The sequence below is a fragment of the Brassica napus genome, unplaced genomic scaffold (assembly GCF_020379485.1).
Source record: "Brassica napus cultivar Da-Ae unplaced genomic scaffold, Da-Ae ScsIHWf_2412;HRSCAF=3118, whole genome shotgun sequence".
In the NCBI taxonomy this organism is placed as follows: Eukaryota; Viridiplantae; Streptophyta; class Magnoliopsida; order Brassicales; family Brassicaceae; genus Brassica; species Brassica napus.
In genome coordinates, this window is record NW_026015756.1 from 21,006 (window position 1) to 34,706 (window position 13,701).

Sequence of the window (13,701 nt, forward strand, 5' to 3'; positions counted from 1 at the left end):
TTTGATTAAATTTATTTATTTTATTCTTATCATCTATTGGTAAAAATGCATAAAAGATATTGATGTTTATTTTATGTTCGAGGCATACTTAATTTTTCACAATAACATTCATCCTGACTACACTGATGTACAACATTACCCCGCTCGTCACAAAGCTTTTGGCACTCTCCCAATCCTCCAGATAAACACGGCTTAGTGAGTCTGAAGCATACTATAGGTCCGTAACCTATTTATATGAACAAAATCATTGAACCAATATGAATATTAATCAAAATTGATAAAATCGTACCTATAAAGTTATAAATGATTACCTGGAAAATCAGCAGGAATGGTAGCCGCAGTTGGAGGATATGGACAATAAAGTGAATCAGCAAAAGATATAATGAAAAAAGTAGTGAAAACAAACATTACTAAAGTTTTCATGGTAATAACCATTTTAGAGATGATTTTATAAACTTTTTTTGAGAGATATTCGCTTTAATTTTTCTTGTTTGGTGAATTCTTCTTTAATTTGTTTGATTATATATACAATAATAACATGTATACATTAAAAGAAAAAAATATTATTAAAAGATTTCAGAGAATATAACATTAGTTTCTTTTTAATTCTGATAGAATTTTAGTCAATATATAATCCATGAATTGACTATCAAAGTGCAAAAAGAGTATTAAATATCCACCAATACTAAAAATCAAATATATATTATAACTAGATTCTGATCCGCGCTGTGCGCAGAATTATTTTGTTTATATTGATACTTTATGTTTTTAAATTAACATTTCCTGACTTGATGATTTTTTTATAAACTTTGGTATATTATTTTGTTGTTTTTAGAAAAGTAAAACATTTACATGAGTCTTGAACCATGGTTGATAATGTAAATTAATTTTTATTTTTGTAGTTTGACATTATATTTATAAAATTAAATTAATACTATTATAATATTTTGATATTATAATATTTTGATATTATAAAATATTATAATGTGACAGAAATAAAAAAGTATATATTAATGTCAAAATATTAAGTTTTAAAATTAACATTTCTTGACTTGATGATTTTTCTATAAATTTTGGTGTATTATTTTGTATTTTGTTGTTTTTGAGAAAAATATAATATTTACATGAGTCTAGAACCATAGTTGATAATGTAAAATAATCTTTATTTGTTTAGTTTGAAATCATATTTATAAACTTAAATTAATATTATTATAATATTTTGATAATATAAAAAATTATAATGTGGCAGAAAATATAAAAAGATTATATATTAATGTCTAAAAAAATATAATGCTGACAAATAATGTATATATATATATATACATATATTAATGTCTTAAAAATCTAATTCAATTTTTAATTGAGATAATATAATTAATAATATAATATTTTAATTTATACTATAAAACTTTAAAACAAAAATATTTTCTATGATTTTTTAGACATTAATATATATACATATATATATATGAACCCAAAAATAAATTTTAAATTAATACTGCAAATAAATAAATATAATTTTTACATTACTTTTAATAATATATTTTTTAAATATTTATATTATTATATAGAAAGTGTTAATATTGTTAATTTATTATTAAAGCACTGCTGTATTTGGTAGTTAACCAGTCATAATGCAATGCTTAAAAGTTAAAACCACAACCACCCGCATCCACAAACTCCTGCAACTGCAACCGCTACGTTTAGTTAGACCCTTAATATCAATATTAGTTTAGTTTTTAAGACTTTATGGAGATCATTATAATTCGTTTCTGATTTTCTGTTAGCATAATGTTAGGAAATGATTTGGTTGTTTTAGATAATATTGTTCGCGTATTTTTAACTCTAGGAAGATAAATAGAAATTGTTTTTGTTTTTTTTTTTTGTTAGCATAATGGTAGGAAACGATTTGGTTGTTTTAGATAACATTTTTAGCATTTTTCAAACTCGGCAGCAATGATAAATGTTATGAATTCATTCATCCACATATTTATAATTGGTCAGATTCAAGTAGTTACTTCCACAGATTATTTCTAATGAGAACTTTTACACCTTCCACAGATTTAAATATGGATACAATGAGAAGAAGAAACAAATGAAACGTGTGAATACATACGGTCTAAAAGTTTGTATCAATATGTATTGTAATATATCTGCCATTGTTACGTTATTAATAGCATTATATGAAATAAGATATGAAGACTTGAAGACCAGCAAGGTCCTTATCAGTCGAAGATTCAAGTAGTTATATTGATGGTTACTTAAGCTCTACAAAGTGTATCTCATAATTTAATACCAAATATAATTTACTCACACATGAAGCCGAAGATTCTATTATGGATAGATTTAAACAGAAGTCAAAGATTCTATTTTTGTAGAGGCGTAAGTTATATTGTATTGTTAACCAAATAATAATGAATGTTATAGTTATTTGTAATGACTTGTGAATAAGTCCAAATTAAAATGTAACATGTAGATAAAAAATAGAACTCTAAATTAATAGATTAGATGAGACAGTTAGCTCTTTTCCGTGTCCACACGTGTATCTATGTGGGTCCTCCTACATTTAAACATGAGTATTAAACATTTTTTTTTTGTTTCAACGTGATTTTGTGTATTGGGATCACTCAGAAGCGATTAATGCCAAATGGGCTTGGGAATAACGAATTTTGGGAGACATGAAATAGGCTTCATTTCATAAAGTGAAAACAAGAAACGATCAAAAAGTGTTAATAAGTTTTCTAGGTGGGCTTAAACAAGAATGTTAAAAAGTAGGGTCAAAAGAATGATGGGCTTCGTACCAATATTAAAAGAATGGCCCAGGTGACGTATTTGGTCCCCATCTCTTCAGACACAGCTCTGAAACAAGGGGTGACTCAATTTGTGTTTCCATCAAAAAGTTAGTCTTTTTCTACCTCTACAATACATCTCCCCCATCTTTATGATATCCGATTGTAACCCATACGAAAATCCTCTTATATAAAGTTTATCTTAACCGGAGGAACATTCCATCTCAAATACTCAACGATTCCTCTACCAGGCGCAGCTTATAACATCTATCGAAAATTTCTGCCTGTGATGCTCCAGTTACTCGAACCGGCGTTCGCAACTCACCTTTCGACTCTCTCCGCCTTGGTCGTACAAAAAAATGATGAATTCATAGGAATCATGCTTCTCTTCCTTGATGAAAAGGCAAAGCCATCTCTGATCTATCATGACTTATCTATTACAACTGGCTTTAAGGGATAAGATTGTTAGGATTGAATTGTCGCCTCATCCGTTTCCTTAAAAAGAGATAGATATACATATACTGTTTTGGAAAGGAAAGAGATGGGTTCTATAATCAGTGGGAACAAAGTGAAAGAAGAAGAGATGGAGGTGGTGATGAACAAAACCAAAGAGATCGTCTCCGAGTAACCAGTCAGGTCTTCTTACTCATTGAAAGTTCCTATCTTTTTACCTGATCACCTATCTGTGATGCTCCCTTTATAGATTGTGTATTATTATGTCTATATCTCTGATGTCTTTGGTTGATTAAAAGCTTCTTTTGCAGCAAAACTTACTGTGGTTATAGTCACGCTTTAAAGTGCTTGAGCTCGATAAGAAACTAAAATCTCTGTCATTAAACCTGGATTATATGGTCCCATGCTAACTTTAAAGTTTTGGCAGGTGATGGAGGTGAGATACAATCAAGGTTCCGTTGACATTTTGTCTTTCAAGGTTCCGTGTTGAGACGATAACGCAACTTTTGTTGTCTTCAACAATGAGATTACAAACTAACCAAGGAAAATGCATATGACCTTTCTCTACAAGAGGTAACTATCTACGCAACAACGACATCAGTGTAATGTTTCATAATTACATCGACTACTCAATATCTCTATCTAACAACAAACATATACAGATTCCTAGCGGTGTTTCCCAGGATTTACCAAAACGATTCCAGGAGCTTGAGGGCAAGGACTTTTGTCTTCCATATACATGTCACTCCGTACAATCACAACCAGCAGAATCATACCTTCACCGTCTACGCAATCAGAGAAAATGTCTTCTTTGGCACTCAGCCACATGTATGGTAATCTAAGTTTCAAAGTACTCCAGATATTTGTTTTCCCACTGACTTGCATCAACCAAGCTACAAGATGTGACATCGGAGCTGGACTGCTTACAACAACTTGTAGCCACCAAGCTAATGCGTCAAAAAAAAAGAATGGGGATGATGAATCAAATCCAGCGGGCTTGGAAGAGGAAGGAAACAGCTGCTCCGTTTGTGATTCTTGCAGATTACTTTCCCGTCACTCTACTTTCAGTTATTGTCATTTAAAAAAACTAAGTAGGGGTTATTGGTTGTTGTATTTTAATGGATTTGAAAATCCGAACTAAATCCAGTGTTATTGGTTGTATGATTTTCAAATCTGTATTAAAATCATGTGTTAGTGGTTTAATGATTTATAAATTCTGTATCAAATCAAGTGTTAATCAATCGCACGGATTTACTAATATATTTGATTTTATAATGGATTTGAATGGATTTGTTTGGATTTTTTAGTTAAAAATACAAAGACTCAAATCCGAAGAAAAATTTTCGAATTTACGTATTTTATTTGGATTTATAAATACTATATAAATTTCTAAATCATTCAAAATATATAAACCAATAACAACTCCTAAACTTTTTATATCATATATTTTACTCTATGGGTTGTTTTTAACAATTTTCTTCAAACTTTCTATAACGAGATGAAAAAATATTTGCTCTTAAATCTTAACAGCCAGGGGACTTTGCATATTCATACTGATCTTAATTTGCTCCATTGTAGTTCAATCGAAACTGCGTCCTATTCTACAAAATATATTAAACGCCAAATATGTTCTGCAGTCGTTAATACACACCAAGTGAAAGTCATACAATAACAATCAACTTTCACAATGTCAAACAACAATATGAACTACACTGCAATCGTTCAACACCTAAAATCATAGCTCTGATTCTCTGAACAGGGACACAATACCTATATGAGTCTACTATTTCCCCATTAAAAAATTACATATTCGTCTACTAAAACTCATGTATGCAATTCTCAAACAATTTTTTTAATCTTATGTTTTTAAATTAACATTATTTTTTTTTTTAAATATCGATAACAAAAAAATTTCCAAAATAAACCAACATAAAATAAAACACAGAAATATACTACTATACTAAAACAATAATTATCTTAAACAACAAGAGAAAAATAAATTACTAATACTTCATCACCAAACCTCAATCATATTTAAAAAAAAAACAAAACAAAACAAAAAAACAACATAACACAGCATCACTTACAGATTTTTAAATAGATCAATGAAACCGTCAACGACTCCGCACACGGGGGGCTTATACCCCTAGTATACTCAATGGGAAAGCATGCCAGGTATGCTTAAAAAATCAACCAGTTAGAAAGCATCGTTTATTTTGTTGGGCTACGTAATTGTCAAGTGAACCATATGGTTAAGCTAATATCAAACAACCATTTTACTGTCAAAACACATAAGTTGGGCCAAAATCTGACCCGAAGACAAAAAAAAAACACACGACAGATTTATACCAGTTAAACCTATCATCATAGTCCTGATTCTCCCTCTTCCTTCCGTTGAACCATTCCTCTTTTCGCTGTACATCTGTTATGACTATGAAGGTTCTAATGCTGTTTGCTGTTAATCACCACCATCATCCACATGAGCAATTAATGCAAACAATTTATAATTTTCTCAAAAGCTACAAATCGTCAACAAAATCGCCTCACTGAAACAGAGGATAATTAACCACTGAGAGTTATGTTGAATAATGTCTTGAATCTGTTGGGCTTTAGTCTTTTGAGGTCCACTAGTGCTAGGGTTTTCCGGGATACAACTATATATATTTTGTGTCTCCTCTAAACCTAGTCAGCAGCCGTACAGAAACTAGATCTGATCTTCTCGTAGACAGATCTCTGTAATTCTTCCATCAATAAAATCTTTCTTTGCCCGTGGACGTAGCCGTTAGGGGTGAACCACGTTAAATCTCTGTGTCTTTCTTTATTTTTTATCCATCTGTTAATCTATATCTTCTCACATCCGTCACAACAAGTTATAATAGGATGAAGAGAGATTGTAAGGAGTGTATGCAGTGCCGGTCCTGTTGTATTTGGCGCCTAAAGCGCATTGAAAAAATGCTGCCCCTAACCATAATTTGTTTGCTATAGTTTAAATGTATCCAAAACTTAATAAAAGTATAAAACTTTTGATGTCAAAAAATCTGTATCCAAAATAATGCAAAATGTTATTAAAATTTTTGTTCTAAAAATAAAGCAAAAAAAAAAACATCAGTAAATTCCTAATTCTATTTCCTGGTTACATTTTGTACAATTTAAAAACATTAAAATATAAGTTAGAAAACATAGAAACATTACATAGATAAAAGAAAAAGTGAATAGCCAAGCTTTATATTTTGATCAAATCTTGTCTGCATCAATTTCAGTTTGCAAAATCTTCTAATTTTTCCATAGAGTTTCATAGTTATAATTTTCTGTTTGTTTGAATCTCGAAAAATTCCAAAGAAGATGATAAGAATTCACGGAAGAAAAACAGAAAATAAAATAAGTTAAGAAGACTTACATGAAGATTGGGGAAGCCAGCTATTCCAACAGATACGATGAACAATGGAACATACTGTTTTTGTGGCAATGATCGAACAGAGAAAAATTAAAATAGATGCTAAAAACTGAGAAGAGGAAACGTCAACAGCTAGAGTTAGGAAATAATTTGTTTTTGTTTAATTTGTGTGTTTCTATATTTTATAATTTATTTTAATATAAAAGATACATAAGGAAGTTAAATTTGTTAGAAAAGAAATCACAATCTACGATAAATCTGTTTATGTCATTGTCAAAAAGGAAAAAAAAATTATTTAAAAGAAGTGAAGAGAGCTTCGAACCCGCGTTCAAAGAATATGAAAACACACACGCAACCACTTCACCAAAGGGAACTAATTGTATTTTGCTGCCCCTAAATGTATGATATATTTTTGGTGCCTAAAGCCTTTGCTTTACGGGCTTTAGCCCAGGGCCGGCCCTGAGTGTATGCACGAGCTCTCCAGTATATTGGATGTTAGCCGGAGATAAAACCAACTGTTGTTACTTTTTTCAGCAATTTTGAACGCTTGCAGGTTAGTCCCTCTTTTGAATCTCTACTTGAAGTTAACGAGTACTGAAAGATAAGGCCCCATTGTTATTGTTATCATATATGTATTTTGGTGAGGATTCTTATTTTTTTGTTTACGTGTTTGTATCGGTGCAAGTAATTTGCTAGAGGAGCTCAGGCTGTTTGATAATCAGGTGTTGTCTATGAGATACCTAGAGTCATGAGGCAAGCTACAAATAGATTTTCTGTTTAACTTCAACCCTAACCCAATAATTTTCGTCTTAAGCTTTTTATTTTTGGCATCATAATAACTGGTTGAGGAAAACTAATTTGTTCATGGGTTAACTTTCTCCAGAGATATTTGTTACCAGCAAGACATTTTGAGTACCATACTCTTCTAAGGTTTGTTTGTCCTTCTTTACTAGCTACACTGATAATTAGTGGAGTAAATATTATCTTATTCCTTTTTCATTTTGTTTTGCAGAACCAACATGATGAATTGGAAGCAAAGTTTAGAAGAGAGGCAGCTCTTGAAGCTAAACATCAGAAGTTGTACACCCTTTGTATATGAAAATGAACTTTGGTATCATATGAAATCCCAACTAATGAAAATTTGATTAAAAAAGACTTGTCTATGTTGCTTCGTACTTATATTATGTCAATAGTGTTGTGTGTTTTCTTCTTTTCGTATCCTACATGCATATAACTGATATTGACGGTTTTCTGAGTTTGGATGGAGCATGAGAAAGCAACCCGGTCTGTCAAGAGTTTCAGACATAAAAAAAGTGATAGTTTGCAAGGTTGATGGTGTGAACATAATTGGAAACGTGTTAGCAACTCAAGAAACAAGCTGGACAAAGCGAGAAGTTGTAAGGATATATTGAAAACTGGGAAGTCGTAAGCTAAAAAAAAAAGACAAATCAGAAATTCTTTGGACGCCAAATGATGATAGAAAGATATATGGAAAATGATGGAGGGTGATGATGGTGTGTGATAGCACTAAGAGAGAAATACAAATGAATAGCCTTTAAGGCATTAGGGATTTGATGTTGAAAATCAGAGTAAAAAAGAAATGACATTTTGATAGCACTAAGAGAAAAATACAAAAGAATAGACTTTAAGGGCATTTCCAACCAGAGCCGGTTCTGGGAACAAGAGAAAGAAGCACATGCTTGCGGCCGTCATTTTATTAATTATTTAACTAGTCACAATTTTCAAAAAATTGTCACTAGTCTAATGGTTAGTTTACACCTGATCAATACCTCAGATTGTGGGTCCCCCTGGTGCAATGTTTTTTATTTGGGCTTGTGGCCTTGAGAGGCCTAGGACCGGCTTTGTCTCTAACCCAATTTCATTGTTTATAAAATGAAGTAAAAGTGAATATAGAGTAAGAAATGTTTCAAGCCTACTCCATAATAGAGTTTACTCTATTTATGAAGTAATCTTTTTTTTTTGTTCATTATTTTATTATGGAATAAAAAATGAATTAGAGTTGGAATATTTTTATTCCATATCCACTTTTACTCCATTTTAGAGGAAAAATAGAACATTTCTATCTTCACTCTATAATTTACTGCAAAATGGAGTAATGAAAAACAAAAAAATGATTACTATGTCAATGGAGAGATTTTTTATTTTTTGTTCATACTCCATTTCCCACTCCAGTTTTGGAGTAAATTATGGAGTAGGGATGGAAACGTCCTGAGATACTAGAGATTTGATGTTGAAAATCAGAGTAAAAGAGAAATGACATTTTGATCCAAAAAAAAGAGAGACAGAAATGACATTTAATGAACTCTACGATTTGTGTTGAAAAGAAAAAAAAAATGAACTCCACGATTAAACGAAAATTAGTAACCAAAAAGAAAGAGATGAGAGAGCGATTGTCTTTATGAACAATAACAAATCTAATAAATAATGAAGAAGTGGCAAGAAGACCCATATGGTAAGAATATGTTTGACGTATATGGAAACCTATATGTTAATGATACTTTCACACTTTAGAGACAGAAAAGAAAAACACATAGTATAAAAGAGAATACAACTTCGCAGCTTGTAATCTTGTATATTTGGAGAAGGTGGACACTACAAGAATAAGTGGAGTGGAGCTTGGGGAAGGTTGTTACTACCCACTTATGCGCTCCTATGTCCCAAGTTCGGTTTAGATCCAGTAAGAGCCACTACCATGTCACTCTGTTTTTTCTTGTAATTTGAATCAAGATCAGTTAATAACGACATAGTTTTCAACTTGAAGAGTGGCAGAGGTTTTTGAGATGAGGTAGTGTTTCTCAGTTGAAATGATTTATATGATTTAAAGATCAAATTTGTGGTGGTTTTAAAAAAAAAATTGTTCTTTGGGTTACTTTGGTTTGTCTCATATTTTTATTTGTAATGTTTTTCGATACCCTATGAGTTATTATCATATTTTAAAAAGTTTGTCAAAAATATAAATCAATATTAAATGTAATTGTCTATGTCATTTATGCATAACCTATATCATCTCCTATTTATTTAGAGAAAGTGAACGTAGAGAAGCCATAAAAGTAAAATGCATGAAATCACTTTGCAATATTTAGGGGATTTCTTTCATTTGAACTTTATTGGATCTCTTCGAGTTGCCAAACCATAGTAAAATACCTACTCTTATAATTGTACTACAAAAAAAAAAAACCCCTATTCTTGTAAACATCTGACTACAGTAATAATTTCAGATGACCAAATGTGATTCATCGAGTTTGGGTGGCCAATAAAAGAAACATAATCGGGTCAATATTTCATGGGAGAATTGCCAAGTGTGACTCAAAACTTGGAGTCAAACCCAAAACAATACCCCAACTTGGGTCAAAGGCAAAAGTAACCTAAAAGGCTATTGAAATTACAACTATCCCCTTGTGACCAAACAAAAAAACGGAATTCTTTTTACGTTTCTACCCCTCGCAAGTCGTCTGTTTAGACGACTTGAAAATAAGTCGTCCAGACGACTTAACTTAAAGTCGTCTGGACAGTTAGTCTTAAACATAATTTAAAAATTTTGTAAAAAATATTTTGATAAGTGAAAAATGGGAATTATGTAATTAACATATGTCTTAGGAGGTATAAATTAAGATATAACAAATTTCAATTGTTTTCAGCATAGATGAGTGAAAGTAGTGAGTCATGATATTCTTAAGTTTATGTTTCATCAACATATGTTGTAGTATTGTATGTGTTCTTAGGGTTAGATTTTGGAAAGCATTAAAACCGTTTTTGAAAATTTTTAAAATTACTTATGCGTGTTCATTTCTGTGTATAGTAAACACTATTTAAGTATAATTTGATTTTATAACGTGGTTAGTTAGTTAATCTAGTCATTTTAGTTTAGGGGTTCATTTTAGGGTCTAGGACGACTTAATATTTTGTCGTCTGAAAACAGACGACTAAATATTAAGTCGTCTGTTGTACATTATCAGCCAGAATAAGTCGTCTAAACCGGACCAAACCTTAAAGTTTACCAATGTAATTTTAAAGCTAACCGGATTATTTACCCAATATATAAGGTGATTTTTTTTTTTTGTTTCATTTTTCGCGATATTCAGAAACCCTAACAGTTCTCTCTCAAAGGCGATTTCGAATTCCCACGATTTCCGAACAAACCATCGTTCTCAACATCGGCTATCTATCTCACTTCATTCTCACCGTTGTCGCCGCAGCTTCTTCTAACCCTAGCGCCGCCGATTCCTCTAAACCCTAGCGCCGCCGCTTCCACTATTTCCGAACAAACCGTCGCCCTCGCCACCGTGGTCACCAACGTTCTAAACACTAGCGCCGCCGCTTCTTCTAAACCCTAGCGCCGCCGCTTCTTCTCTGTAAACCTTAGCGCCGTTTCTCTGTAAACCCTAACGCCGCTAAGTCATCAATCTCGAGGAAAAGATGAACATAAAACGTTGTCTCTATCAATTTACTCATTCTCACCGTTTCACGTTTATTTTTTCAGATCTATAACCGCAATGACGAGTACTCCAACTCCTTCTGCGACTGGAAGACTTGTAAGTAATTTAAGTCGTCTGGAAAGTCTTCCAACTGGACGACTTAGTAGATGACTTAAATATAAGTCGTCCATTTGGAAGACTTTCCAGACGACTTAATTATAAGTCGTCTACTAAGTCGTCTGGACTTATATTGTTGTCTTTGATTATTTTGCAGACAAAAAGGATGGATATTCCAGAACTCCCCCGTAGGTTATACACATCAGGGGAAGAACCAGAAGCCCACAATAGCATTTCGTATCATACGGATAACAGCAAGTTGCATACTGCTCTTAGGAAAGCTCTTACTGATGACGAATTTGAAGAGCTCAAGGAGTCGAGTTTGGGAGTTTTCATCAAGTTCAAGGAGCAGGGATTTGGTTGGGCTTCAAGGCTGGTTCACTACATGCTCAGTTTCAAGCTGGACATTAAGAAGAAGTATGAGATGTGGTCTCTCGTTGGTCCAGAACCTTTGAGGTTTTCACTGTTAGAGTTTGAAAACCTCACTGGTCTAAACTGCGAGTACATCGAGGACCTTGAGACACCAAAATGTGACGTTACCCCAGAGATGGTTTCTTTCTGGGGGATGCTGGGAGTTCATCTGGAAGCTGGGCCAACTACTGATCAGATAATAGCAGCACTGCAGAGATGCGGGGATTGGTCCAGGGAAGATCGCAAGCGGCTCGCGTACCTCTCCATCTTCACTGGATTCATTGAAGGGAGAAAGTTTTCAACCGCTACACGATCTACTCTGGCAAGGCTAGTGATGGATTTAGAACGGTTTGAGAATTATCCATGGGGGAGAGTCGCATTTAAGGTGCTGATGGACTCTTTGTGGAACAAAGAAATTGCTGGCTGTTACACCGTGGATGGGTTTATACAAGTTCTTCAGGTCTGGACGTACACAGCTATGCCGGAATTGGGTGCTAGTATTGGTGGTCCCAGAGCAGACAGTCCGTCTCCACCGATACTGGCTTACGAGGGCAGCAGAGGCCGCAGATCAATGAAAGCTGCTATCTTGAGTCAGGTATTTACTTCAATCCAAAAGACTGCGCAGACGACTTATTATAAGTCGTCTGGAAGGTCGTCCAGCTGGACGACTTATCGGACGACTTAATTAAGTCGTCTGGAAAGTCTTCCATCTGGACGACTTATTAGACGACTTATTATAAGTCGTCTGGAAAGTCTTCCATCTGGACGACTTATTAGACGACTTATTATAAGTCGTCTGGAAGGTCTTCCAGCTGGACGACATAGTAGACGACTTATAATTAAGTCGTCTATTTAGTATTTTTTTTCAAATATCTAACTCGATTCTTCTATTTACTGCAGACCCGCGTGATCAACTTTGTTGAGAAGGACATTAGTGAAATGTGGCCAAAATGGGACTCTGAGGTTGAGGACCTGCCCGCGGAGAACATCATTAAAGTCATGTATGAGCGGAGACCGTGGAAGTGGACCATGGATTGCTGGGAAGTCACTGGTACTAAGGTCAATACAAAACCTAAGGTTGTGACTCCATCAAAGAAGGCCAAAGAGATGGTTGTGTTGGAGGAGGAGGAGGAGGAGGAGGAAGACAATCCAAGACCTCGGAAGAAAGCTCGTAAAGAGGCTCCTAAAGTGGCTAGTGAAGAGGCTAGAGAAGAGGCTAGAGGGGTGACCAGAGAGGAGTTGGAAATTATGTTCAAGGGCGTAGCTGACTGCATGAAAAAAGGGTTTAATAAGTGCATGAGGGAGTTTAGGAAGTTGTCCGATAGATTGGAAGCTGTGGAGAAGAAGGTTGGTGTCACCAATCAGGCTACCCCTCAAGATAAACAGCCTACCCCTCTTGCCAAAGAAACCGGGGGTAGAAACAAACAGGCTACCCCTCAAGATAAACAACCTACCCCTCATGCCAAAGAAACCGTGGTTAGTAACCAGCCTCCTCCTCATCAAACCAAACAGCAGCCTCCTCCTCCTCAAAAGAAACAGCCTCCTCCTCAAAAGAAACAGCCTCCTCCTCAAAAGAAACAGCCTCCTCAAATCAAAGAGGTTAGTATCAAATCCAGGGTTAACTAGTTGTCCAGACGACTGTAAAAGTTGTCTGGACGACTAGTTGACCCTGGACGACTTAAACGTAAGTTGTCTGGACGACTAGTTGACCACGGAAGACTTAATTTTAAGTCGTCCAGGTCCAACTAGTCGTCCAGACAACTTTTGTTTAAGTCGTCCAGAGTTAACTTGTGTGCAACTTTTATTGCAGAGATGGTTGCCGGAGGATACAGCAACCGAGGCATTCTCGGTAAATAAGACCTCCAAAGAGATTGTTGCTGTCACTTCCACCGATCACCAACCGAGCCTCGCTTCCACCGATCAACAACTGAGCCTCGCTTCCACCGAGCCAAGCGATCCAGTTTCAGAACCGAGCCTGGTTGTATTGGACAAGCGTGCAAAGAGTAAACGAGCGAAGAAACCTGCTCCCACTGTGAGATCTCCTTATACGGCAGAGAAAAAAAAAGATAAAGTGGGAGCCTATAATCCATTTCCGCCAGTA

At 34.3% G+C, this 13,701-nt stretch overlaps 2 long non-coding RNA genes across 2 annotated transcripts; one reads left to right on the plus strand and one right to left on the minus strand.

Moving 5' to 3' along the window:
- On the minus strand, positions 1 to 1,194 carry LOC125600853. Its single transcript, XR_007333943.1, has 2 exons — positions 312 to 1,194; positions 1 to 226 (listed from the first exon to the last, which is right to left on the minus strand). It is a non-coding gene; the product is annotated as an uncharacterized LOC125600853 (long non-coding RNA).
- A 1,657-nt stretch (positions 1,195 to 2,851) lies between these two features.
- LOC106356744 lies at positions 2,852 to 4,468 on the plus strand. Its single transcript, XR_001272160.3, has 3 exons — positions 2,852 to 3,678; positions 3,721 to 3,815; positions 3,905 to 4,468. It is a non-coding gene; the product is annotated as an uncharacterized LOC106356744 (long non-coding RNA).
- The last annotated feature ends 9,233 nt before the right edge of the window (positions 4,469 to 13,701 follow it).